The sequence below is a fragment of the Mus musculus genome, chromosome 5, assembly GCF_000001635.26.
Source record: "Mus musculus strain C57BL/6J chromosome 5, GRCm38.p6 C57BL/6J".
Taxonomy (NCBI): domain Eukaryota; kingdom Metazoa; phylum Chordata; class Mammalia; order Rodentia; family Muridae; genus Mus; species Mus musculus.
In genome coordinates, this window is record NC_000071.6 from 91,256,234 (window position 1) to 91,283,076 (window position 26,843).

At 40.3% G+C, this 26,843-nt stretch overlaps 1 long non-coding RNA gene across 1 annotated transcript; it reads right to left on the reverse strand.

Moving 5' to 3' along the window:
* Positions 1 to 1,337: 1,337 nt before the first annotated feature.
* Positions 1,338 to 26,843, reverse strand: Gm19619 (predicted gene, 19619). The gene is made up of 6 exons (NR_040428.1): positions 26,763 to 26,843; positions 25,187 to 25,385; positions 23,491 to 24,669; positions 17,504 to 17,768; positions 8,400 to 8,476; positions 1,338 to 2,392 (listed from the first exon to the last, which is right to left on the reverse strand). It is a non-coding gene; the product is annotated as a predicted gene, 19619 (long non-coding RNA).

A 26,843-nucleotide genomic window follows, 5' to 3' on the forward strand; every position in this document is an offset into this window, starting at 1 on the left:
AGTTCCTTGGGTACTTTCTCTAGCTCCTTCACTTGGGACCCTGTGTTCCATTCAATAGATGATGATGTGAGGCTATGCCAGTACCTGACAAATACAGACGTGGCAATTCTTTATTGTTGATCAAAACCAGCTTTGGGCATAGACCTCAGGTGTGAAAGTGCAGCTTTTGGGGAGCCAAAATAAGACCACATTAGAACCAATCCCCAACACCTGGGACAATCTTAAGAAAGACCTCTGGGATCTATCCTAGATAATCCTGTAAAATCCAGCTGTAACTCTGAATCCTCTGTCCTCCTTATCTTATTCAAGCCTACATTCCATCAAACTATAATTCCTAAACTTTTTACATTGGAAAATGATAGTTTGGATTGCTTCCTGATACAGCAGGCCCTCTTACTGTGATTATTTGGCTCTTGTTCTTTCTAAAATACTCTTCCCTGCCCCCTGCAAATGTTATTCTTAGATTTGCACAAATGAGAAAACAGTAGAGATTAAAAAATTCTCCACTTGAGGCTTAAAATGAATAGCAGTCATGACTGCTTCATGCTTGCTTCACAGGTAAGCATTCTGAACCTCTCCCAGGTGATGCTTGCAGGTCCTTGGGTGAGCTTATTACACAGCTCCATATTGGGCTGTCATACACTTCAACACCCACCCAAGCCAGCAAGTCTTCTCTTCATTCATCTTCATTCATCCTATCTCAGAAGGAACTGCCATTTCCCATGAAGACCAGAAGTAATATTTTACCTATTCTCCTTCCTTTAATCTCTTCTGCTTCTGCACTCTAGCTTATAACTGGTGACTAACTTCTGCATAGTCAACATTTCAAGTATATTCAATACTTTTTCTCCTTTGTGCACTTCCATCGGTTTAATCTAAGGTAAGGTTCTCAAAGCCTTGCATTTTGTGATGAACAACTCTGACTTCATCTTAACTTTGTAGAATCTACTCTTCATATTGATACTATATTAATCCTTCCAAGGCTTAACTCTGACTGAAGTTTCACTGTTTAGAGACCCTACATAATATGCTATGGCCAACACAGAAAAATCTACAGTTTGTTTTCAAAGCTACACCACCCTACCTGAAATGCATACCTAAGAACATTTTCTTTCAAACATCCCTGACTTTTTTCTTTTTGTTTAAAGTAGTATTTTTTCTACTTAAATCATATAGAAAATTCATTCTTCCCAAATGCATGGGAGACATTGCTGATGCTACCAGAGTAAAAGGTTGGCAAAAGCATCCTTCCTTCCTGTTCAAATCCTATAAAGAGGAGAAAATTTTGGAATGTTATGTTAATTACTATATATCTAAATCTACCCCCATACTTTTTACATGGAAGTCAAAGAACTCTTTTATTCTTAAGATATTTTGGGATAGATTTCTGTTAGTCACAGTATGAGTGTTAATAAATACAAAAATTAGACAATACAATAATATATAGGGAGTACAAATAATAAATTGATCATCAAGCAAAAGTTATAGTTCATAATAGAAACTGAGCAAAACATAGGACTCATGAATTTAGTGGCATACTGTCATATATATTAGAACAAAGAGCAGGAGGAGTATATAGTTTAATGGAGTATTATTAAAGGTAGATCTTATCTCTTTTGAGTTCTACTGATGTGGTTCAGTTTTTAATTTTTTAAGAGGGACAGATGATACGATGTCCCAAGAGAACCTGGAAGCTGCTAGAGTTAATTAGCAGATTCAGTAGCTGGTGCTAGCTTTCTAAGCATCAGAGTCCAGGGTCACATCACCCAGATGAGCTAACAACATACAGATCTTAACCACTGGTTTTTCCCTGTCAGAGGCCTCCAGTGGCCTTTGGTGATTGTTGACCTCATTACACAAGCACAGCATTTATCTTTGAGCTTCGAGACCATTAATCTTTCTATCAAACCACAAGACTGGAATAATTTACATTAATAGTGCCACTGTTTGCAGGCCAAGTGCTGTGTTAGGGCAAGCACATTTCCGAAGGAGTAGTTTCATTAAAAGAGACTGGGTGAAGCCACCATTCCCTCTGAGTTGAATTCCATTCTTTTGTGTGTGTTTTTTTCTAATGTAACTATGGGTTCTGGACAGCTCCTTTGTTTGTAGATTTTAATTCATAAAGATAAACAAAGGTCACTTGTCAATAATGAAGACTTTTGTAGATTACAGATTGTGGATAGTGATGAAATAAAACAATCCAAATGACCATTACTTCAGAGGTGTCACAATTTATGAAAAACAGAAGTTAAAAGGACAGGGGAACTGAGCTGTGAGATGTAGGAGTAATAGCACAGATGTAGTGACAGCCTTTGTCTTTCCTGTCATTGTGTTTTCCTGGGAGCCAAGAACTACTGCTACATGAGATCTTCTTTTCCACTTCCAATACCATCTGTCACAAAGAGATAAAGGAAAAATCCAGTCATCAAAGGAGCCCCTCACTTCTCTTTAGCTCCATTGTTCTATTGCTCTTTAGTGGCCCAGAGAAGGCTCTGCAATAGGTGTGACTTCAGAGACAGTTCAATTTGAGGTGTAGGAAAGTGTCACACAGAAAAGATGAAGAATACACAGAGGTCATTTCCAAAGAGCATCTAATTTGAGCAACCCTCAATGTCACTTTTGTAGTGCCTCCTCACTCTGGGAGCTTTGGTGATTCTGAACACCTGCCAATAGACACATACCATGCTCCCCTCCCCCCCCCTCTGGCCCCATACCTGTTGTTCAGTCTTTGACCTGTAGTACAGGCGTATAAAACTGTAACTCAGTGTCTCTTATTCCTTGTCCTCCAAGCAAGCTGAAATGTCACACTCAGACCTCTGAACTGAGCTCAAAGAGTTTCCACATTGGTCCTATATACCAGTGGAAGCCAGGTGCTAATGGAATCAAGAAGAACTTGTCAGAAGTAGTCGAAAAACAAGTCTAAAGTTAGGCATGAAGTAATCACAGCACTTAGGGACCAGAGATCAGGATCTCAGAGTCAAACTCCAGTTCATCATAAGTTCAAGGTCAACCTGGACAACCTGATGATCTGTTTCAAAAGAACAGCAAGAAATAGGTAGACAAATGTGTAAACAAGATCTCTTTTTAGTTCAAAACCTCACAAATGTTCAGCAATTGCTCTACCACTAAGCCCTATCCACAGGCCTACAAAATTTTGTTTGCTTGTTTTTAAATAAAATGCAAAAAAAAAGAACAAATGGATGACAGAAATAAATAAATGAGCCCACTATTTTATAAAAGGGAACACTGGGGTCTGTGTTGCAATACACTGAGTCTCATCTTGAGGGAAAGGAGAGGCCAACTTTATCTGGATATCTTTGAGGTTGATTTTTATTGGAGTGCAACGTGGAATGTGGAAGCTGGCCTCCAGCAAGCCTCCACTTCTTAAGACATCATAAGAAAGGAGCTAAAGAGATGGTTCATTGGATCAGAGAGCCTGGTTCTCTTGCAGAAGTGCCCAGTTCTATTTTGAGAATCACAACTCTCTGTGACTTCAGTTTCAGGGGATTCAATACCTTCTCCTGAACCATGCCGGCACTTGGCACAGATCCACATCTGTGCACACACATACAGACACACAGACAAAACACTCATACTTAGAAAATAAAATATTTTTTTAAGAAAGAGTAGGAAAAGGACACCTTTTAGTTTGTTCTTTGAGTTTGTGATAACTTCCATTTGCATATTTGCTGTAATTATTTTACTTTGCTTTCAAGGAATCAAGAGAGAAGTAATAATATACTGACTCTTGTGTGGACTTTTGAGGGGAGTATGAGTGTAGATGTGCTGATAGACCATGCTTGGCTAACATGCAGAAGTCCTTAAATGGATCCCAGTACTTCATAGGACCCAGTTAGTGGCTCATGTCTGACATCCAGGCAGTACATTTCTAGGTCATTTCAGCTACACAGAGAAAGCAACCTGGGTTACAAGCAATCCTGTGATTCTGGAGGGAGAGAGAGAGGGAGGGAGGGAGGGAGGGAGGGAGGGAGGGAGGGAGGGAGGGAGGGAGGGAAGGAGGGAGGGAGGGAGGAGAGAGGGAAGAAGGGAGAGAGAGAGAGAGAGAGAGAGAGAGAGAGAGAGAGAGAGAGAGAGAGAGCAGGATAACAAGGATAGATAATGTTATATTGTTAACATTGTTATGTTTATATGGCTCCTTTTGCCAAGTCTACTTGATTAAATTCTTTCATATCTGTGCTGGATAGTTGATAGTTTCAGGACAACTTGACACAAACTAGAGTCATCTGACAAGAGAGAATGTCAATTGAGAAAATATCTCCATAAGATCCAGCTGTAGACATACTTGTGGGGGATTTTCTTAATTAGTGATTGATGGGGGAGAACCCAGTCAATTGTGTGTGGTGACACCCCTGGGCTTATGGGCCTGGGTGCTTTAAGAAAGTAGGCTGTGCAGGCCTTGAGGAGAAGGCCACTAAGTAGCATTCCTCCATGGCCTCTGCCTTAGCTTCTGCCTCAAGTTTTTTACTCTAGTTCCTGCTCTGAAAATTAAAAATAAATAAATAAATAAATCCTTTCCTCCCAAGTTACTTGTTGTCATGGTATTTAATCACAATAATAGTAACCTAACTAAAAGACTATCCTGGAGTCAAATCTGAATTACTGTTTCTGAGCAAAGTCTGATTAGCAGATGAGCATGCAGTTGCATTCTTGTGCGTATTGTCCATGGCTGGCTTGGTTTTTGTTTGTTTGTTGTTGTTGTTGGGTTGTTTTGTTTTTGTTTTTTGCATTTAGCAGTAAACTCTTGGAGTTACACAGAGACCATATGGCATATAAGATTAATGTAGCTACCCTCTGATCTTTTATAGAAAATAAATAAATTCCCCACTCTACTCCTAATCTTGCCTACTATCTCCACACTGTAGCCATATTCCAGATCTTACCTTCCCTTGATCATTCTAATCTTGGACAGTCTCTTAGAGTCAAGGCCACCTCTTGAGGAAACACTTGATACCTTGCCTCTCTTACAAGTGTTAGCCCCCTGACCACTGGGATCTCACTCCATTATTCCACTATTTCTTTCAAAGTATATCTCAGACAATCAATATTTATATTCCCTTGGGAATTTATATTTGTTATTCATCCCAAAAGGTGGTATAGGATCTACTTCCAGGCAGAACCTCTCAGGCTAAACGTGTTGGGGCTTCCATTCTTGCTCAAGAGGGTTCCAAGTCTCACATTTGCTTAACTCCCAAGTTTGTTCAACTCGTACCTCTCCCTCCTATAGGCTGTTTTAGCATGGAAGCCTTAGTGATCATTTGAAACATAGGCAACCACGTCATTTAGCAACTCATACTATTCCAAGATTTCGTTTATCAGCATCTTTACTCTGGTAAAGATACACAACCTCATACAGTCTGCTCCCCAGCAGGAATTATAGCTGCTCTCCTGTCACTCTCTTCATCCTGGCTTCTCTCTAGCCTGTCAGAACTCCCACATCACTCTTTTTAAACATAGCCACCATACCTCTCAGAACTTTTCACCTGCTTTTCCCTCTTCAGGAAATATCTGCTTTACTGACTCTGGTTTCTTATTCAAATATCTGATGAGCCCTACTTCCCAGGGAGGCCACCTCTGGCTCTGCAGTCTTAATTTCCTTAAGCCCACTCTCTACATTCCCACTTTTTTTTTTGCCATGAATCAATGTATTTTGATTAATTTTCTCTACTTGGAATAAATTTTAATACTTATTAGTATAGTTCATAGTCTAGTACAGTGTAGTAAGCACACTTGAGTGAAGTGTTTGATAAAATCAAGGTAAATTATGTGTGCTTGGTAACAAGAGCATGACTTGGGAAGAAGACAGATGTGAACTGGAAGGCCAGCTATGCCTAGCCCAAGACAAGGTATGTGACCATGTGACAGCAGGCTGCCTGCTGGACAGGTTTATCATGTGGGAAATAGACTACCTAACCAATCTACTTCCTATAAGAACCACATACAAGATGTATGTAACTTGCCTAATATGTAACTCTTTTCACCTTCTGTGTTAAAGACTAAATCCAAAGCCTTGATTAGGTGAAGAAAAATATGACCTTCAAAACTATGAGCATCAGAAGCCTGGAGTTGGAGACTCATTGCAGTGATACAACATGGAACCATGCGGTTGAAGACACAGCCCACTTAGAAACACTTTAGAAATAGTTTAGCTTATGTTATTAACCAGATAAATTGCTGATATTCCTCAAAGTTCAGCAGTTTTCTTTCTTAAAAATAATTTTTTAAAAAGAGACAGTTTTAGACGGCTCTTACTGGAAAATGCCAGATCAAACATCCTACCTAGCTCTCCCTGAGAACTGGCTGTGCCCCCAGGAGACAGTTTCTAGGTAGCTAGACTCTCCAAATATTTGAGGATTAAGTGAAAGAATAAATAAATGCATGAATTCATTAATGAACACTCTTTCAGAGGCCAAGGAGTGTCTCTGTGGTTTTAATCTTTCAACAGCCACTTAGCAGGGAAGTAGAGGTGGGGTGGCCACCCTGTGGGCCTTGTGTGTGTAACTTGGCACAAGAGCAGGACTATATCACTGTTTTGCTCTTTTGCTTCCATAGAAATCCTGGATATGGCCACAAGAGCTGAAGGCTAGTGACGATATTTTCCCAGTTAAGCTGTTTCACTCTTAATCTCAAGAAGTCACTTGCTTCTTCTAACCACACCAAAGGGTATTTATTTGTGGATTTTAACCAAAGACAGATCTTTAGTGGTTCATGAGATCATAATAACATCTCTTGACATAAAAATCCTAGAATTCATTTCTTTTATAAAGCCACACTCTTTGTTTCTGTTTCTCTGTGCTTAGCACAATACTTCTTGACTCATAAATACCCTTTTTAAAAGTATAAAGAAGCCCCATGTTGATTCTTCCATTGAGCTCTAGTCAGTGACAATCAGAGATAGTGAGCTGAGGCTTCATTCTTTAAGGCTTGGTGTCTTCTCTGAGTACACCCCATTCATGTAACTTCTCAAGGTCTTTCCCATAGAACTGTTATGAAAATATAGTGCTGAAATATGCACTTCTTTTGAATGTAATTAAAACGCACTCAAGACTCACCTAAAGGACTCAGTTACTATGCAGTCCCCAAAGAGAAGGATTAGCTCACAAGCCTGTTGCAATGATAAAATACCCTGACAAAAGCAACTAAAGACGAAGAGAGCATTGTTTGGCTCACAGTTCCAAATTACAGACATTGCTGAAGTCAGAGTGGCAGAAACCAGAAGCACCCAGTCACATTGCAACCATGATAAAGTATAGTTATCCCTGTTAGTACTCACACTAGCTTTCTCCATTTTTTTATACTGTCCAAAATCTCTTGCCTAAGGAATAGTGATGCCCACAGTGGGGGTATTATAATAAAGATATCCCCCACAGACATGCCCCCAGACCAATGATTAGAAAATTTTGCAATAAGATTGCATTCCTTGGCAATTCTAGATCATGTCAACTTGACTACTCACCACGATGTCATTGGGCTATTTCCTCATTTATAAATTATTCTCAGTAACATTATCAACAATGAGATGTTACAAGGAAGAAATACATACAAGATGATTGAAAATGTTGGCCATTATAATTCTTATCATAATTAAACCAAACTAGTAAATGTTATTGTTATCTTGATATGTCATGGTGATATGATATATTTATATATTTAATGTTTTTTAACTTTTTTTTCTCTTTGAGGAAAAAGCCATCAATCATTATTTCTGCCCTAAAACCTCCAATTTCGGTTTCTGATCACACTGTTTACTCTGAACATTTGATTGGTGGAACAAGCTACTTTTCAAAGTTTCAAAACAATAAGGCAACAAACTGAAAGACTCAAATAATGCACCAAGAAAGAAGTTACTGTATTACTAAGGAGGTGTGAACTCACAAGGGAGGTAGTGTCTCTGTTTATTACTTGTAGCATCTAAGCATGGACTTAGGACTATTTCTCAAAGCTCTGTGAATGTTAGGATGAATGGAAGAGCTGAGAACCAAATGGCAGCAGCAAACTGCCTTTGAAACCTTGAGGAACTAAAATCATGGCAATTTTCCAACTGAGCAAATGCATACAGTTTTCTGGCTATTGGAATATTTACTGCATGACTTTCATAAAAAGTACTAATGGAAAAAGTGAGTCTCAAGAACCTGAGAATCAGAGAAGCCTCTCTGGAAAATTCTCTGACAGGGTATGAGTATCTTCTTAAAAGTATGTTTGTGGTCTCCATCAGCACCCAGGAGCTCAGACTGTTCACAGCCCTCCAAACCCAAACCCTGTCCAGGAGAGAGCTGGTCTTGCCAGGAGTGCTGACACAGGCTTAAACGCCCACAGGAGGAACAAGCTCCAGTCAGAGACAGCGATAAACAGATGGTGAAAGGTAAGCACAAGAACCTTACCAACAGAAGCCAAGGCTATTTGGCATCATCAGAACCCAGTTGTCCCACAACACCAAGTCCTGGATACCCTAAGACACCTGAAAAAAAAAGACTCAGATTTAAAATCACATCTCATGAAGATGATAAAGGACTTTAAGAAGGACATAAATAACTTCCTTTAAAAAATACAAGAGAACACAAGTCAACAGGTAAAAGTCCTTAAAGAGTAAACACAAAAATCCCTTAAAGAATTGCAGGAAAACAAAACCAAATGGATGAAGGAATTGAACAAAACCATCCAGGATCTAAAAATGAAAATAGAAACACAAAAGAAATCACAAAGGGAAACAATCCTGGAGATAGAAAACCTAGGAAAGAGATCAGGAGGTATAGATGCAAGCAACACCAATAGAATACAGGAGATAGAAGAGAGAATATCAGGGGCAGAAGATACCATAGAAAACAGTGACACAACTATCAAAAAAATGCAAAATCAAAAACTCCCTAACTCAAAAGGACCAGGAAATCTGGGACACATTGAGAAGACCAAATCTAAGGATAATAGGTATAGAAGAAAGTGAAGATTCCCAAGTTAAAGGGCCACTAAATATCTTCAACAAAATTATAGAAAAAATTTTCCCAAACCTAAATAAAGAGATGCCCATGAACATACAAGAAGCCTAGAGAACTGCAAATAGATTGGACCAGAAAAGAAATTCCTCCCATCGCATAATAATCAAAACACCAAATACACAAAACAAAGCAAGAATATTAAAAGCAATAAGGGACAAAGTCAAATAGCATATAAAGGCAGACCTATCAGAATATCACCAGACTTCTCACCAGAGATTATAAAAGCCAGAAGATCTTGGACAGATGTTATACAGACCCAAAGAGAACACAAATGCCAGTCTAGGCTACTATACCCAGCAAAACTCTGAGTTAACATGGATAGAGAAACAAAGGATATTCCATGACAAAACCAAATTTACACAATATCTTTCTACAAATCCAGCCTTCAAAGGATAATAAATGGAAAACTCCAACACAATCTTGGAAACTACACCCTAGAAAAAGCAAGAAAATAATCCTCTTTTAATCTTCTTTTTAACAAACCAAAAAGAAGATAGCCACATAAATACTCTAACAACAAAAATATCAGGAAGCAACAATCACTTTTTCATAATATCTTTTAATACCAATGGATTCAATTCTACAAATAAAAGGACAAAGACTAACAGACTGGATACATAAACAGGACCCAACATTTTGCTGCATACAAGAAACATACCTCAGTGACAAAGACAGACACTACCTCAGGGTCAAAAGTTGGAAAATAATTTTCCAAATGGTCCTAATAAACAAGCTGGAGTAGCCATTCTTATATCGAATAAAATCGACTTTCAACCTGAAGTTTCAAGAAATATAGGTAAGGATATTTCATACTCATCAAAGGAAAAATCTACCAAGATGAAATCTCAATCTGAATACCTACACTCCAAATGGAAGGATACCCACATTCATAAAAGAAACTTTCGTAGAGCTTAAAGCACAAATTGTAGCTCACACAATAATAGTAGGAGACTTCAACACCCACTCTCAGCAATGAACAGATTATGGAAACAGAAACTAAACATAGACAGTGAAACTAACAGAAGTTATGAACCAAATAGATTTGACAGATATTTATAGAACATTTCATCCTAAAACAAAAGAATATACTATCTTCTCAGCACCTCATGGTACCTTCTCCAAAACTGACCATATAATCGGACACGAAACGGGCCACAACAGATACAAGAAGATTGAAATAATCCTGTGCATCCTATCAGATTACCATGGACTAAGGTTGGTCTCTAATAACAACAAAAACAATGGAAAGCCCACACAGACATGGAAGCTAAACAATGATCTACTCAATTATAACTTGGTCAAGGGAGAATAAAGAAAAAAATTAAAGACTTTTTAGAATTCAATAAAAATGAAGACACATCATATCAAAAGTTATGGGACACAATGGAAGTAGGGCTAAGAGGAAAACTCATAGCTCTCAGTGCCTCCAAATAGAAACTGGAGAGAGCATACACTAGCAGCTTGACAGCACATCTCAAAGCTGAGGAGTAGAGACAGGAAATAATAAAACTCAGGGCTGAAATCAGCCAAGTCAAAACAAAAAGAACTATACAAAGAATCAACAAAACCAGGAACTGGTACTTTGACAAAATCAACAAGATAGATAAACCCTTAGCCAGACTAACCAGAGGGCACAGAGACAGTATCCAACTTAGCAAAATCAGAAATGAAAAGGGAGATATAACAACAGAAACCAGGGAAATCAAAAAATCATCAGATCCCACTACAAAAGCCTATACTCAACAAAACTCGAAAATCAGGATGAAATGCACAATTTTCTAAACAGATACTAGGAACCAAAGTTAAATGAGGATCAGATAAACCATCTAAGCTGTCCTATAACCCCCAAAGAAATAGAAGTGTCATTAATAGTCTTTCAACCAAATAAAGCCCAGGACAAGATAGGTTTAGTGCAGAGTTCTATCAGACCTTCAAAGAAGACCTAATACCAATACTCTTCGAACTATTCCACAAAATAGAAACAGAAGGAACACTACCCAGTTCGTTCTATGAAGCCACAATTATGCTTGTACATAAACCACACAAAGACCCAAAAAAGAAAATGAACTTCAGACCAATTTCCCTTATGAATATCAATGCAAAAATACTCAATAAAATTCTCCCAAACCGAATCCAAGTACACATCAAAACAATCATCCATCCTGACCAAGTATGTTTCATTCCAGGGATGCAGGGATGGATCAATATAAGGAAATCCATTAACATAATCCACTCAATAAACAAACTCAAAGAAAAAAACCACATAATCATTTCATTAGATGCTGAGAAAGCATGTGACAAAAATCCAACACCTATTCATGATAAAAGTCTTTGAAAGATCAGGAATTCAAGGCCCATACCTAAACATAATAAAGGCAATCTACAGAAAACCAGTAGCCAACATCAAAGTAAATGGAGAGAAACTGGAAGCAATCCCACTAAAATCAGGGACTAGACAAGGCTGCCCACTCTCTCCCTACCTTTCAATATAATACTTCAAGTCCTAGTAGAGCAATAAGACAACAAAAGGAGATCAAAGGGATACAAATTGGAATGGAAGAAGTAAATCTATCACAATTTGCAGATGATATGATAGTATACTTAAGTGATCCCAAAAATTCCACCAGAGATCTCCTAAACCTGGCAAACAACTTCAGCAAAGTGGATGGGTATAAAATTAACTCAAACAAATCAGTAGCCTTCCTCTACTCAAAGGATTAACAGTCTGAGAAAGAAATTAGGGAAATGACACCCTTCACAATAGGAACTCAAAAAGTTAGACTCTAGAGAACCAAATAACCCTATTAAAAATGGGGTATAGAGCTAATCAAAGAATTCTCAACTGAGGAATACTGAATGGCTGAGAAGGATCTAAAGAAATGTTCAAGATCCTTAGTCATCAGGGAAATGCAAATCAAAACAACCATGAGATTCCAGCTCACACCAGTCAGAATGGTTGAGATAAAAAACAAAACAAAACAAAACAAAACAAAACAAAACAAAACAAAAAACAGCAATTGCTGGCGAGAATATGGAGAAAGAAGAACATGCCTCTATTTTTGGTGTGATTTCAAGCTGGTACATCCACTCTGGAAATTAATCTGGCAGTTCCTCAGAAAATTGGACATAGAGGACCCAGAGTTATACCCAGCATATACCCAGAAGATGCTCCAACATGTAATACGGACACATGCTCTACTATGTTCATAGCAGCCATATATATAATAGCAGAAGCTGGAAAAAATCCAGATGTCCCTCAACAGAGGAATGGATACAGAAGGTGTAGTAAATTTTACACAATGGAGTACTACTCAGCTATTACAAACAATCACTTCATGAAATGCTTAGGCGAGTGGGTGGAACTAGAAAATACCATCCTGAGTGAGTTAACCCAGTCATAAAAGAACACACATGATATGCACTCACTGATAAGTGGACATTAGCCCAAAGTTCTGAATACTCAAGATACAATTCACAGACCACATGAAACTCAAGAAGAAGGAAGACCAAAGTGTGGACACTTCAGTCCCTCTTAGAAGGGGGAACAAAATACCCATGAGAGCAAATACAGAGACAAAGTGTGGAACAGAGACTGAAGGAAAGGCTATCCGGAGACTGTCCCACCTGGAGATCCATCCCATATATATAATCACCAAACCCAGACACTATTGTAGATGCCAACAAGTGCTTGCTGATAGGAGCCTGATGTAGTTGTCTTCTGAGAGGCTCTGCCAGTGCCTGACAAATACATAGGTGGATGCTCACAGCCAATCATTGGACTGAGCACAGGGTCCCCAATGGAGGAGCTAGAGAAAGGATTCAAGGAGGTGAAGGGGTCTGCAGCCTCATAGGAGGAACCACAATATGAACCAATCAGTACCCCCAGAGCTCCCAGGGACTAAACCACCAACAAAAGAGCAACATGGAGGGACCCATGGCTCCAGTTGCATATGTAGCAGAGGATGGCCTTGTTTTACATCAATGGGAGGGGAGGCCCTTGGTCCTGTGAAGGCTCAATGCTCCAGTGTAGGAGAATGCCAGGACAGTGAAGTGGGAGTGGGTGTGTTGGTGACCAGGGGGAAGGGGAATGGAGTAGGGGTTTTAGTAGGGAGGGAAAACTAGGAAAGGAGATAACATTTGAAATATAAATAAAGAAAATACCTAATTGAAAAAGTTTTAATGAAAGAAAATGCAGCCACCCAAAACAATTGAAATATATATATAAAAGTATTCTTGTATTTCAAAAACTTGACTTTTAGAGCTTTTGACACAAAACTATCTTTTCATCACTTTTGTTTTCAAAACCAATACAATGGAGTGTTATCTTAACATGCAGAGGGTGAGTTTTCCATATAAAAATATGAAGCTTCCAGTTTCTACTCATTGGCCTGCCCGCTCATCTTTGGGTTTGTACAACATATAAAAGATGTAGCCAAAAATAGAAGCACTCCATCTGGAAAGTTCAAAGTATAAGATGAAAAGTCTCACTTCGGGAATCAACTTGTTGATAGGGGATAGCAGTTTCCAGTAGAAAAATAAAGTGATTTTCAAATGAAGTTCAGGAGCCTTATAGCTATCATGTAGAGGGTAATCCAGAATGCAAAGTTTGCTTGAGGAGGTTCAATTCCTAACGCTAAGGAACAGAGTGCAGCAGGGCCTGTCTGTCTATCATCCCAGAGCTTGGAAAGGAGAGGCAGAAAGGTCAGGAATTTGGGGTTTTTTCTGTCTTTCAGTTTAGTTCTAAGACCTAGAACTTCTCTTCCACATCTCTAGCACCACACACCGACCCTCACATCCACAGCCAGACACCAGTTCTCACATAAGAGTCAAACACCAACCCTCATGTGTCTCTGAACCCTGATCAGGAGAGCAGGTCTCCTTTAAAAATAGCAAAACCCAGGACCCAGTTAAGCAAAGATTACAATAAAAGCATGTGTGACTTCCTTTGGGCTTGTCCTGGTGAAAGTGCACTGAACACACTAGGCTCACAGGGTGTCCTTGTTCAGTCCTGCCCCCTCCAGGAGTCTCAAGCTGCAAGGGTTAGGTTGTATCTGGCCTTTGTGAGATGTTTATGAAAAGGAAAAAAAACTTAAAGTATGGTGACTACTGACACCAAGTCATAGTTCCCTCATTGCACAGTGACTCTCAGCTGAGGACAATGTGGGCATCTCACCTACTTCTAAGGAAAGGAGTGATGGGGACAGTAACTGGAGAGGAGCGGAGGGACCCTAAGAACGGTGACAGCTGAGCAAGTCACGCGGGAACAAAGCCACTGTGAGAAGGATGATGGGGAGTGGTGCTATAGAAATCAAACAACAGAAAGCACAAACAAAAGGGTAAGTCATCACTTAACCAAAAGTAGCCCGAGCACTGTGAGATGGGAGACTCTTCTCTGACAATCTGGGGATTTACCACTGCCTCAATGTATGTCAGAATTCTTCAGAGTGCGTTAAGTATGAACCCTTTGGATATTCAAAGCATAGCATTTTAACTTAATGTAAGATTTTCATAATCTCTAACATGCAACTTAGAATACTCACTATAATGTTAAAATTTCCTTAAACATAAAAATGCACATCCATGGGAATCCCACATTTCTTATAAAATGAGGGACAAATATTGTGAGGTACTCTTGAACTTCAGGTGATGGTAGAGAGCCAGGGCACAATGCAGTGGTGCAGTCACTGACAGTATGCATGCTGGTGTCCCCTACTGGCATAATGTGACATGACAAGACAGAAGCTAATGTGCCAAAGTACTTAGTTACTGAGGGCTGCGGGCTGCTCTGTGACAAACACTACCAAGGCATAAAAGTTACAGCACTAAGTACACTGTGCTCCTCCTCTATCAGTTGAAGCAAACAGTAATCTAAGAATGACAATGGCCTTGGGTCCATATACCCTTGGTCCTGTTGCTGTGGGCCTTACGAAGTCATGCATTGCTATGGGAATGCATGGCAGTGAAGGTGATCCTTCCATCACAGTCAGAGAGCAAAGAGACTAGGAGATCTTGGGATCACAACCAAAGGCACAGCTCCAGTGACCTAAGTTCACACACACACACACACACACACACACACACAGAGAGAGAGAGAGAGGAGGGCAGAGACAGACAGACAGATAGAGACAGAGGGGAGACAGACAGACAGACAGAAAGACAGAGAAAGACAGAGAGACAGAAACAGACAGACAGAGCCCAAAGTTTCCACCACTCTTTATTGTGGCATAGGCTGGGCCTTGGCTTTAGTGTATAGACCTTTGGGGTAAGGTCCAACCCTCACACATGTTCTTACTGGAATTGTCTACTTTGTAAATGTTGGAAGTATAAATAGAGCACAGAGAAATTACTTGAGGTCAGTTTGTAGACTGGAGCCTTTGCAACACTACAAGTGTCCTTGAAAGGACTTGCATTGCCTTTCTTGTTGGAGCCACTTGAAATGATGTGAACCAGTCAGAATAGCCAGAGAGAGTATGTATCATGTATCATGGGGAAATTGGTGGATACACAGCAAAATTAATATAATTTTTCAACAGCAATAAGATAGGGAGTGAAGCACCATATATTCACACAATGTAACACTGTGTAGCAATGAAGAGAAAATACATTTGTATTAGAGCACCTTTTAGGGAAATTGGCAAGAAATAGACAAGATACATTGCTAATGGAAAATAGTAGTAATAAAACAGTGTACCCATAAAAGTTCCACTTAAAGGATAGGTACATGGACATGGAAAAGAGACCAGATGACATGTTTCAATGTGTTGTTACTGTGTCTTAGGGTATAATTCAATGGCAAGCAGTGTGCTTATATATGATAGCCAATCCTCATTTGCATACCCACACACATACACACACACACACACACACACACACACACACACACACACTCACTCATATAAAGTCTTGACAGAAAATTGATTGGTAGTTTTTGTTTCTTTATATTGCTTACATATACATAAAGACCAAATGATTTTTATGAAGAGAATTAGAAACTCTAAGACCATGGAGTTACTTTTTACTGAGTGTGTGTGTGTGTGTGTGTGTGTGTGTGTGTGTGTGTGTGTGTGGTGTGATATATGTTCGGGTATCACAACATGTGTGTGGATGTCACAGTATGACTGTGTGTGTGTGTGTGTAACATTTGTACCTGTATCACAGCATGTTGTGGATGTTAGTGTATGAATGTGTATGTGCATGTGTGTCACATATACATGCATCACAGCTTGTGTGTGGATGTCAGAATAAGACTGTGTGTGTGACACATGTACCTGTATCACAGCATGTTGTCGATGTCAGAGTATGGCTGTGTGAATGTGTGTATGTGTGAGACATGTGTACATGTATCACAGAATGTGTGTGGATGACAAAGGATGACGTGTGTGTGTGTGTGTGTGTGTGTGTGTGTGTGTGTGTGTGTTATATCTATATAGAGAGTGTATGTGTAGATGTCAAAGAACAACTTGTAGAAGTTGATTCTAACATTTGGGTTCTCACAATTGAACTTAGTTCATCAGGGTTGGTGGTTCCTTTACCTGCTGAGTCATCTCACTGCACAGAACACAGAACTGCTAAAGGACAATTGCACAGTATGGCTTTAGCTATCTATAATCTGTTAATTTTCAATTTTATTGGAATGCTCCCTTAACTAGATAGTATTCCATAGTTATCACAAACTTATTCTCGGGTTTAGTGAAAATGCTACCATGGAAGGTAAAAGTACAGGAGCTGGGGACATAGATCAGTTGGTAAAGTGCTGGTCATGCAGGACTGAGGTCCTGATTTCCATCATCAGCACCAAGGAAAAAGCTGGGCATGGATGGCACATATGCAGCAGAGGACTGACAGCTTTGTCTGGCACCAGTGGGAGAGGATGTACCTAGTCCTGTAGAGACTTGACACCCCAGAGAAAAGGGCTACCTGGAGGAAACCCTATCAAAGGCAAAGGGGAGGGGTATATGGGGTGGAGAACTCTGGGATGGGGCAACATTAATTAATGTAAATTAATTAATTAATTAAAAAATAAAGGTACTTCGTATGATACAGAAAACAATCTGGGCATGAGGAGTAGGGAGGAAAGGATGGGGGATACCTGGGGTCTGCTGACCAACCAGCCTGGCTTACTCTCAGCACCACACCAATGAGAAACCTTGTCTCAAAATTAAGGGTGATAGCATCTAAGAAATGACATTAGAAGCTGATTCCTTGCCTTCACACACACGCACACACACACACAAGAGTACATACATACAAGTACACACACACACAAGTACACACACACACGAGTACATACACACAAGTACACACACACATCACACACACACAAGTACACACACAAAAATTAAAATACAAATAAACAAATCCCAGATTTCTAATTATTTTCAACAACCAGGAATTGGAGACTCAAATAAGTTGAACTTTCAAGGAAATAAAAAGTCCTACACCTAAAATTAAATAGGAAATACAGGAAATAATATGAAAGAAACCCACCTTACCAGATGATATGGAAATTGAGTTGACCTCGAGTTGATGAAAAGACCCGGACTTGGTATTCTCCAAGTATGCTTTCTGGATCGAGGATGGTCACTGTCAAGAAGAATCTCTTACGTTCTCTGCATTGTATTTCAAGGTCATTGACACACCGGAGGGTGTGAGCTGAGTATGATGCCTCTAACTGCAGGCCAGACGAGATCCTGGCCTGGAATAGGAAAGGCTCTGTTTCCAAACACTGGGAGCTGTGCCATGTGAAAGCAGAGAACCCTTCAAGAGAAAAGGCAGAATATATGTCAATGGGCAACACTCCTAGGAGTAGAAATTGTGATGAACACTTCCTAAGCCCCCAAGAATACTCAAATCCACACTTTAATCTTGGTGGGAACTATATTAGTCATGATGGTGGTGATTTCAGAGGCCTACTGGTTTCATATGAAAGAAACCTACAAAGGAATGGAAATTGGCAAGTGCTACGTTTCTGCTTTATATCATAGTATGTGTAGTCAGTGATGAAGTTAGCCATCAAAAGGAACATAGAAAAGGGATTGAAGGAGATGATAGCAGATATTATGAGCCCTACAGAATTAGAAAAAGACTAAAATGGACAAAAATGAATTTTAAAAAATGCTTCCCTTCCTCTCCATATCCATTTTTTCACTTTGCCATGAATGAATTTTTAAATTTTTTTCTTTGATTGTCACCAATTCTCTTGCCCTTCTTGACACATGAGCATAGTTTTACTTAGTGAACCTGGGCCCTTGAGGTTTTAAAGAGAGGACTTTAGAACCGTAAAAACCACAAAGCCATCTAATAAACATTACAAGGTATTGCATAAAGTGAGACAGAGATGAATCGAAGTGGAGTTTAGACATACTGATGAAACAGCATTTCCCTGAGTCATAGAGGAAGCTGGGACAAGTCTCACTGACATGACATCAGTGAATCCACATGTCTGTCTTGCCATAAAGTCCACAGGGCTTCTCTAGCCATATGAGTAATAAATCTCTGAGTGTCAGGTGAGGAACAGCGTTGACTTTCTAATGTTACTCTTCTGTCTCCTTTTCCAAGAAACCAGTTTAGAAAAACAATTCTAGACAGACAGCCCCTGCATCTGCCCATGTGAGCCAGTTACCTGTTCCAGTGAGAAGTGATATTGTAGCCTTGGATTGAAAATTAAATGCAATTGCCAGTGTGTGCTTATCAAAACAAGGAGCTGAAATAAAGATTAGAGAGAATAGGACTATTTTGTCATAGGTGCAGGTGTAACTGAGCTATTTTTAAAAGATAAAGTAGATTTTTATTCCTATAGTGAGAAAATGGTCACTTGGTGAACATATTGCTTCAACAGGGATGTTAGATAGCACATCAAATTCTGGGTAAAGTTACACACACACACACACACACACACACACACACACACACACACACACACACACACGAGAGAGAGAGAGACTTTTCCTTAAATTACCTACTGGTTTTGAAGGGAATGGTAAGATGGTCCCATCCAATTCTTACTTAGAAACAATATTTCTGATGTTATCTTGTGCTGAGAATATGAAAGAAGATGGTACAAAAAGAGGCCTTCAAACTGTATATACCCCAGCAGTCTGAACAAACAGGTGTCCTTCTTCATGGCTCTGCCCTATTCCAGCTGTGTCTATACAATAGTCTACGTCTCTCTATACTGCTGATATACTTAGGTTTTGCTGCCGGGAGAAAACACAAAGATTGTTTCATGGATGAAAAGGAAGCACAATAGAAGGGTACGGTATAGCGCATGTCTTTAATCCCAGCCCTTGGGAGGTAAAAATGGGCAAATTTGTGTGTTTCAGGACAGCCAGAGCTACACAGAGAGTTCCTGTCTGAAAGGAAGGTGGAGAAGTTTAAAATGAGTAAAGGATAATGATTCTAAGGCAATTTAATACAGACTAGCTAGCAGTAAAATGCTTAACAATCATATGGTAGCCTATAGCCGTACCATTGTGTGATGAATGTCCTTTTACACTTAGCAGTGTTGCTCACTGTTTTCCTGCTGTTAGAGCTGTAACAAATAGTTGGCATCACTTAGTATGCTATTTTCCAATTTCTCCCTATAGATTAGAAAGAATTCAAAAAGTACATGCTCCCCTGACCTTAGATAGAAATAGCATGATTCTCCAAGGGAGAAACAACATATCATAGGGCACAAAAGTATTTAAATATCTAGACAAATAGTGGACCAGTTGTCAAAACCTGATGTCTGTGACTTGACGGATATATCATTGTCATAAAAGGAAAATAAATCCAAAGTGTTATCATAGGGAAATGGCTAATCAAGATTCTGGATCGGAAACTGAAGATGCTGCAGAAATTCTTTCATTCAAAAACTATAGCCTTAATTATGTTGAAAAGGGAAAAAAATCTATCTGTTCTTCAATTAGCTCTCAAGGCCGCACCCTGGAGTCTGGAATAGAGGCACTCGCTAGCAAAAACAACAGAAGTACCCCCCGCCCCCAAGATGGTCTCAGTCTCCTGTTTTTTCAACTGTTGCACACACATAAGTCACTGGCCTGATCTGCTTTCCATTCAGAAACTGGGCAAGAATGGGTTATGCAGGAGAGTAGGAGTCATAATACCATTGCCACACTCAGTGCTGCTTAAACCCAAGCCACATCATCACTAAGTCTGCTATGATCATTCAGTGCCATTTGACAAGCTTGACTGTCTATCTTCTGATCACTAAAATAGGTGTGTGAAAGACCTTTGGTGGATGTTTTAGCTCTCTGGTATATTTCATGCCCACGGCAATCATTGTGATCATAAGTTTATTTCTTATATGCATTGTCTTCTGAAAGACGATGCACTGGTCAGAGGGTCCTAGTCCTTCGTGGTCTTAGACCTCACACTCTGATGCCAGTGTTTACCCAACACTGAAATGCTGACTGTCATATTCCATTTCTTTTACCTGACCCTTAAGAAAAAGAAATTACACAATGTTGGAAACATTTCTCGATTGAAAGAAATACCTTAGTATCTAAAGCACTGCCACATTTAATGCAGCTTAGCATCAGCAAATCCAGGAACAAATTTGCATTCTTTAAGGTCATCTGAATTGATTATGAGAATGAGATCCATTTTCAGTCTGTTTAATCACTTCGGTTTCCAAGCCAACCATGCTGAAGGCTAGACTCGCATGTGTGGTACTTAAAGCAGGGTGGTAGCATCCTTTGCAGACCACGTTCCGTGACCAGTGCTTCATGAAAAGCCTCTTCCCCAACTCCTCTTTAGAACCATAATACCCACGGTGAAATGGTAGCAAAGGCAGATGGAAGTCACTCTTCCTGCCTCACAAAGCTATCACAGCCTTGGAGTTGGTAGTTCCAGGTCTCAGATGCGGGACCATTATTATTTTATTGCTACCATTTCACATGTATCTTGAACAATGTGTATCAAAATACATGACATGCCACCAATCGGTAACTGAACAAGCAAGGTAAAATCAGAACTGTATGACCTAATCTTATGGAACTGCCTACAACTGGCCTCCTCTTCGGTTATTTACCAAGAATCCAACAGTTGCAAGTTTGAGAGGCCATAGAAGAACATGATAGCAAATCCATATTCAGTCTAAACAATCTAGAAAATATAACAGAAAACGGCAAACTACTGTATGAATGTGTACAGACTCTTTCACTAATAAAAATGAAACTGTTGGTGCAAATTCTAGTTTTGCATCTTCCTAGTCATACCACTTTTAAAAATTATTTATGTTACTAAATCTATTTCTCCACAAATAAAAGATATGGCCATAGGTTCTTCCTACGGTACTGTCAAGCTGAAATCGAAGTACTATGGTTAGATGCTTAGTGCTGAGTTTAGTAATGGGACACACTTAAAATAGAGTGGGCATTTTAATTATCACGTATACAATTGTTTGAAAACATATCAAACACAAAAGATAAATGGGTAAAAGAATGCCAGTAGTGGGAGAAAATCTACTCTGGTCGGGGATATGAGGTTCTAGTAAAGAATGTCTTTAGATGGCCTGAGATGGCTTTTGAACATGAGCAGGGGGAAGATGTGAAGCATAAAGTTAAAAGATATGCAGCGATAGACTGCTTTCCCTAGAGGATGCATCCTGAAATAAAGTTAACTTTTCTTTCTTGTGTCTGGGTGTTTTACCTCCGTCTTTATTCATACACCATGAGCATGGCTGGTGCCTGCAGTGACAACAATGGACATCGGATTCCCTGAAACTGCTGTGACAGGAGGCTCTGAGTTACCAGGTGGTTGCTGAGAATGGAACCTAGGTCCTCTACAAGAGTAGCCAGTACTCTTAACCACTGAACCATCTCTCCACCCCCACGTAAATATATTTAATCGGTATGATTTGAGAGTCTTTGTTCCTTTTTGGTACATGAGCTAAGTCTGTTCTAAAGTTATTACGTGCATTTATTAAGTATTAAAAAAAAGATGCATCCTACTCTGTAAGACCCATGTTTCCCCAGTCCCGACTAGCAGAAACCAGGAGCTCTCCATTAGTATTCACATTTGGCTTTAGATTTAAAGACAAATACCATTTACGTTAATTAATTTTTGTCTTGATCTTGCTTTCATGACTGGTCTGGCTTTTCTCATGGAATTCCAATAGTACTGGGGAAAGTAGCATTCTTGGTAGGTATTTTTTTTCAAAGACAAATTCATAGCAGAGTTTACAAATCTCTGCAAAGAAGCCAGATAAAGAATCAGGCTTAACAACAAATATGGCTGAATAAAGACCTTATACAACTGTGCCATGGAGTCAGAGATGGATAGAAGCTTGCGTAGACAAGAGGGCAAGTTTCTCCATGCCACCCATTCACCCTCAGCTTCCTGTTGTGGGCTGATTACATCCTATGCCTTACCTAGATTGTAATGGGGGAAAGTGCTTAACTAGCCTAAGCCGAGTTGTACTCATCAGTTCTCAAATGAGTCATAAAGAGGAAGTGTCTTTATGGCATACAAAGACATTCTCATAGCCATGGCTGTGTTTCCTGTCTGTGACAGCTGAGAACAATAGTGGAGTGGCTCCTTAGTTCTACATTATAACTCTGGTGATCTTACCCGAGCTTCAGTTTTATTGCTCAGATTCCTATAAACATCCCTGAACTTAGGGCTGGGGGTGGAGGGAGAAGACTCAGTGAGTAGAACACTTGTAATATACCCATGTAAGATGCTAAGTGTAGCCGTGAACGTTTGCAACCCTTCTGATGGGGATAGAGATACAGAGACAAGTGGGTCCCTGGAGCTCACTGGCCAGGTTGTCTAGCTGAACTCCTAGTGAAAGAACCCCTATTGAAAATAAGCTGGAGAAAGAATGAGGAAGACACCTGACATAAACACACATGATCACATACACACATGTATATCTGCAAGCACACACACACACACACACACACACACACACACACACACACACACGAACAGGCTCTCTAGGTTATAGTTCCCCAATAGCTTGACCCACTAAAAGCAAAACCAACCACAACATCTTCAATTTTCCCCTAATTTTTTTGTTCTGTTCTTATAATCCCACTGTTTAGATCCTGAACCCACCCCTACCCAGTTCCTTCCAATACACACTCTGAGATTCTCTCAGCTAGTCAAGCTCCCATAGTCTTCCTCGTTCACCAGTAATGAATCAACTTTCACCAAAACTTCCTCATCTACCAAGCATTCCCAGTTTCCACTGGTGCTGCCCTGCTCTGAGTGAGCTTGACTTCTCACCTGACCCTGTAAATGGCTCATGACCAGTCTCCAATCCTCATATCTCTTTTTGATCCAACTCAACATCACAGTCAGTTATCACATCATGAAAACTCTTATGATGCTTCAAACATATCACATGCTCCCACCCACCAGTGAACTAGGAACGCTTAGCCCTGCAGTCAAGGCTATCCTTATCTTTCTAAGCACTCTTCTCCCCAGACTCCCGTTTTCTTATCTATGTTCCATTCAGACCAATCATAAATACCTGCTGTCAACCTTGCCCTTTGGCTGTGTTCCTCTATAATGGTCTTCTAGAGCATTTGGAGTAAATGAAGCACCAGGCTGTCACAATGGCAACTACTTTGGCCATCCACTCTTCCTTGGCTGATTCTCTTTCTTGCCTCACTCTGTGTTTTCTTCCTTTCTTCTCCTAGACTTAATGCACTGAATGTCACAATGTTTGCCCTTTCCTGTACCTTCTGTTTCTCTCATTATAGAGGCAGACCTACCTTTACAGTCTGACCTGAACCTGTATGGCATCCTTGAGAATCCAACCCATGAATAGCCAATGTCCTTGAAACATAATCTACCACAAACCTCTGGCCCTGGTTACTGCAGTTTAAAATGAATGGGAGGAACAACAATATGAACTAACCAGTATCTCCAGAGCTACCTGGGACTAAACCACCAACCAAAGAAAACACATGGTGGGACTCATGGCTCTAGCTGCATATGTAGCAGAGGGTGGCATAGTTGGTCTTCAATGGGAGGAGAGGCCCTTAATGCTAGGGCCAGGAAGCGGGAGTGGATAGGCTGGTGAGCAGGGGTAGGGGGAAGGGATAAGGGGTTGGGGAGGGGAAACTAGGAGAGGGGATAATATTTGAAATGTAAATTAAAAAATATCCAATAAAAAATGGGGAAAAACCCAAAAAATTAAATTAAATTAAATTAATTGGTGCATCTATTCTGAGACAATGCTTCCTATGAACAAGCAAATCTCAGCCAATGATCTCCAACAAGAAGTGACATAGGTCCTTTGGCTTGAAGACTCCTTGCTGGGCTTGGCATTGCAGCTTTAGATCACAGTTCAATTGCAGTTGATTGCAGAATCTCCCAGGATGCTCTCAGCTAGTTTTCCCTCTCTCCCTTTCTATTGGAGCCAGGCTTGCCTGTCTCCTCAGGACCACTCCAGCATTTCTAGTTTCCCTTCTCATTTTCTCATTCAGCATTTCTATAACCAAATGCTCATGTGTTTAGGACACTCTTGGGCAGCCTTTACATCTGTTTCTTGACTTTGTACCATCTTGGTTCCGGAAGCAAATCACAATAAGGGGTGGGGGTGGGGATCTAAAATGTACTTGTCTGATTCCGCTTAAGCTTGCCCTCTATCATATTCTTAAGAATAATGTGATCCTGGTTTCATCAGAAGATGGAGACACTGAGCCTGTCAAGAGAACAGACAAAAATCATCACAGGTCAGAGAAAACTGTAGTACTGCCCTTCCCCCTAGTCCCCAGAGTGACCGCTGTTTCAATGCTATGAACATAAAGCAGGACAGCTATCACTACTGTGCATTGGTAGATGAATATAGATAGGACGAACTTGCTATCTTTTGCCCCATCTCAACACCAGACACAGACACAGAGTGATCACTTTTCACACATCTGAACAGGTGAATAAGTATTTTTTTTATGATGACTTCCTCTATCCAACAAGACTTTTCAGAAAAATGTGTCTTCGTTAAAAAACACCTGTTAATTTGGCCATCATTAGAAGCCCATGTAATCCTGATTCAGCTAATTGCAAACAGGATTCCTTCATCTCTCTGTGACTCAATTTCCTCTTCAGGAAATTGGAGATAATAGTGTTAACTCAGAGTTGTTACTAGATAATAGGTAATTAAAATACATCAAGTGCTTCAAATAGTGCCTGCCATTTGTTAAGTGCTATATTAGTGTTACCCAATAGAATGCCCAGTCTCTTTCAGCTTCTTGTTGGGTCTTCTGGAGTGTGGCCATGACAGGGTCCCTTTTTGTGAACGCTCCATAGCCTCAGTAATAGTGTCAGGCCTTGGGGCCTCCCCTTGAGCTGGATCCTACTTTGGGCCTGTCCTTGGACCTTCATTTCCTCAGGCTCCTCTTCATTTCCATCCCTGCAGTTCTTTCAGACAAGAACAATAATGGGTCAGAGTTTTGACTGTGGGATGGCAACCCCCTCCCTTACTTGATGCTCTGTCTTTCTGCTGGAGGTGGGGTCTACACGTTCCCTCTCCCTACTGTCTGGCATTTCATCTAAGGTTCCTCCCTTTGAATCCTGAGAGTCTCTCACCTCTCAGGTCTCTGGTACACTCTGGAGGGTCCCCTTAACCTCCTACCTCCTGAGGTTGCTTGTTTCCATTTTTTCTGCTTGCCCTCAGGGCTTCAATCCTTTTCCTTCACCCAATTCTAAATCAGGTTCTCCTCTCCACCCAACCCCCAGTCCACTTTCCCTTCCAGATCTCTTTCTCCCTCCCCACTTGTGATTGCTTTCTTCTCCCTTCTAAATGGGACAGAGGCATCCTCACTTGGACCCTTCAGCTTATTGACCTTTTTGAGTTCTGTAGACTGTATCTTGGGTATTCTATACTTTTTGGCTAATATCCACTTATTAGTGAGTACATTCCATGCATGTCCTTCTGGGTCTGAGTTACCTCTCTCAGGATGATATTTGTGCCCAACCAAGAAACAGAAGCTGCTGAGCTCTGTGGTTGAATTAGAGAAAGGCTGGAAAAAGCTGCTGAGCTCTGTGGTTGAATTAGAGAAAGGCTGGAAGAAGCTGAGGAGGAGGGTGACCTTGTAGGAGGACCAGCAGTCTCAATTAACCTGGACCCTGGAGATTTCTCAAACACTGGATCACCAACTAGGCAGCATACAGCAGCTGACATGAGGCCCCCAACACATATACAGCAGAAAACTGCTAGGTCTGGATTCAGTCAGAAAAGATGCACCTAACCCTCCAGAGACTGGAGGTTCCAGGGGGTTTAGAGATCTGGTTGGGTGGGTGGTGAGGGCAGGAACATACACGAGGAGACAGGGGGTGGAGAGGAGGTATGGGATGTGGAACAGTCAGAGGGTGGACGGGGAGGGGTAAAATACGGAGTGTAAAAATAAATAAATAAATGAATGAATGAACAAATAAATAAATAAATAACCAAAAAAAGAACGCACGGTCTCCCATTTTCTAGTCAGAGCCCACTAAAATCTATCAACATCTCTATTGCCTCATCTGGCATTTTTGGGGGTTCTGAGCTCTGACTTTGGGTCATCAGGTTTTACCCAATGACCCAACTCCACAGCCCCAATAATAGGTCTTAGTTATTGGTCTCTAACCCTCACTATAAAATATTTTATCTCTAGCGATAAAGCAAAGTAAATATTTGAAATGTGAAGACATAGGTCCCTTGACACATAGTAGTAACATTCGGGAGGATTTTTGTTGGCTGTAGTACATTTCAGGTTCCATTTTTTTTCCCTCCAGGATGTCTTGGGACACACTCACCCTTTCCTAAGTTCGGCTAAGCATATGAAGGAGAGTGAAGTGGCAGTCCTTGGTTACACTCCCCTCTTGCTTGAAGCACCT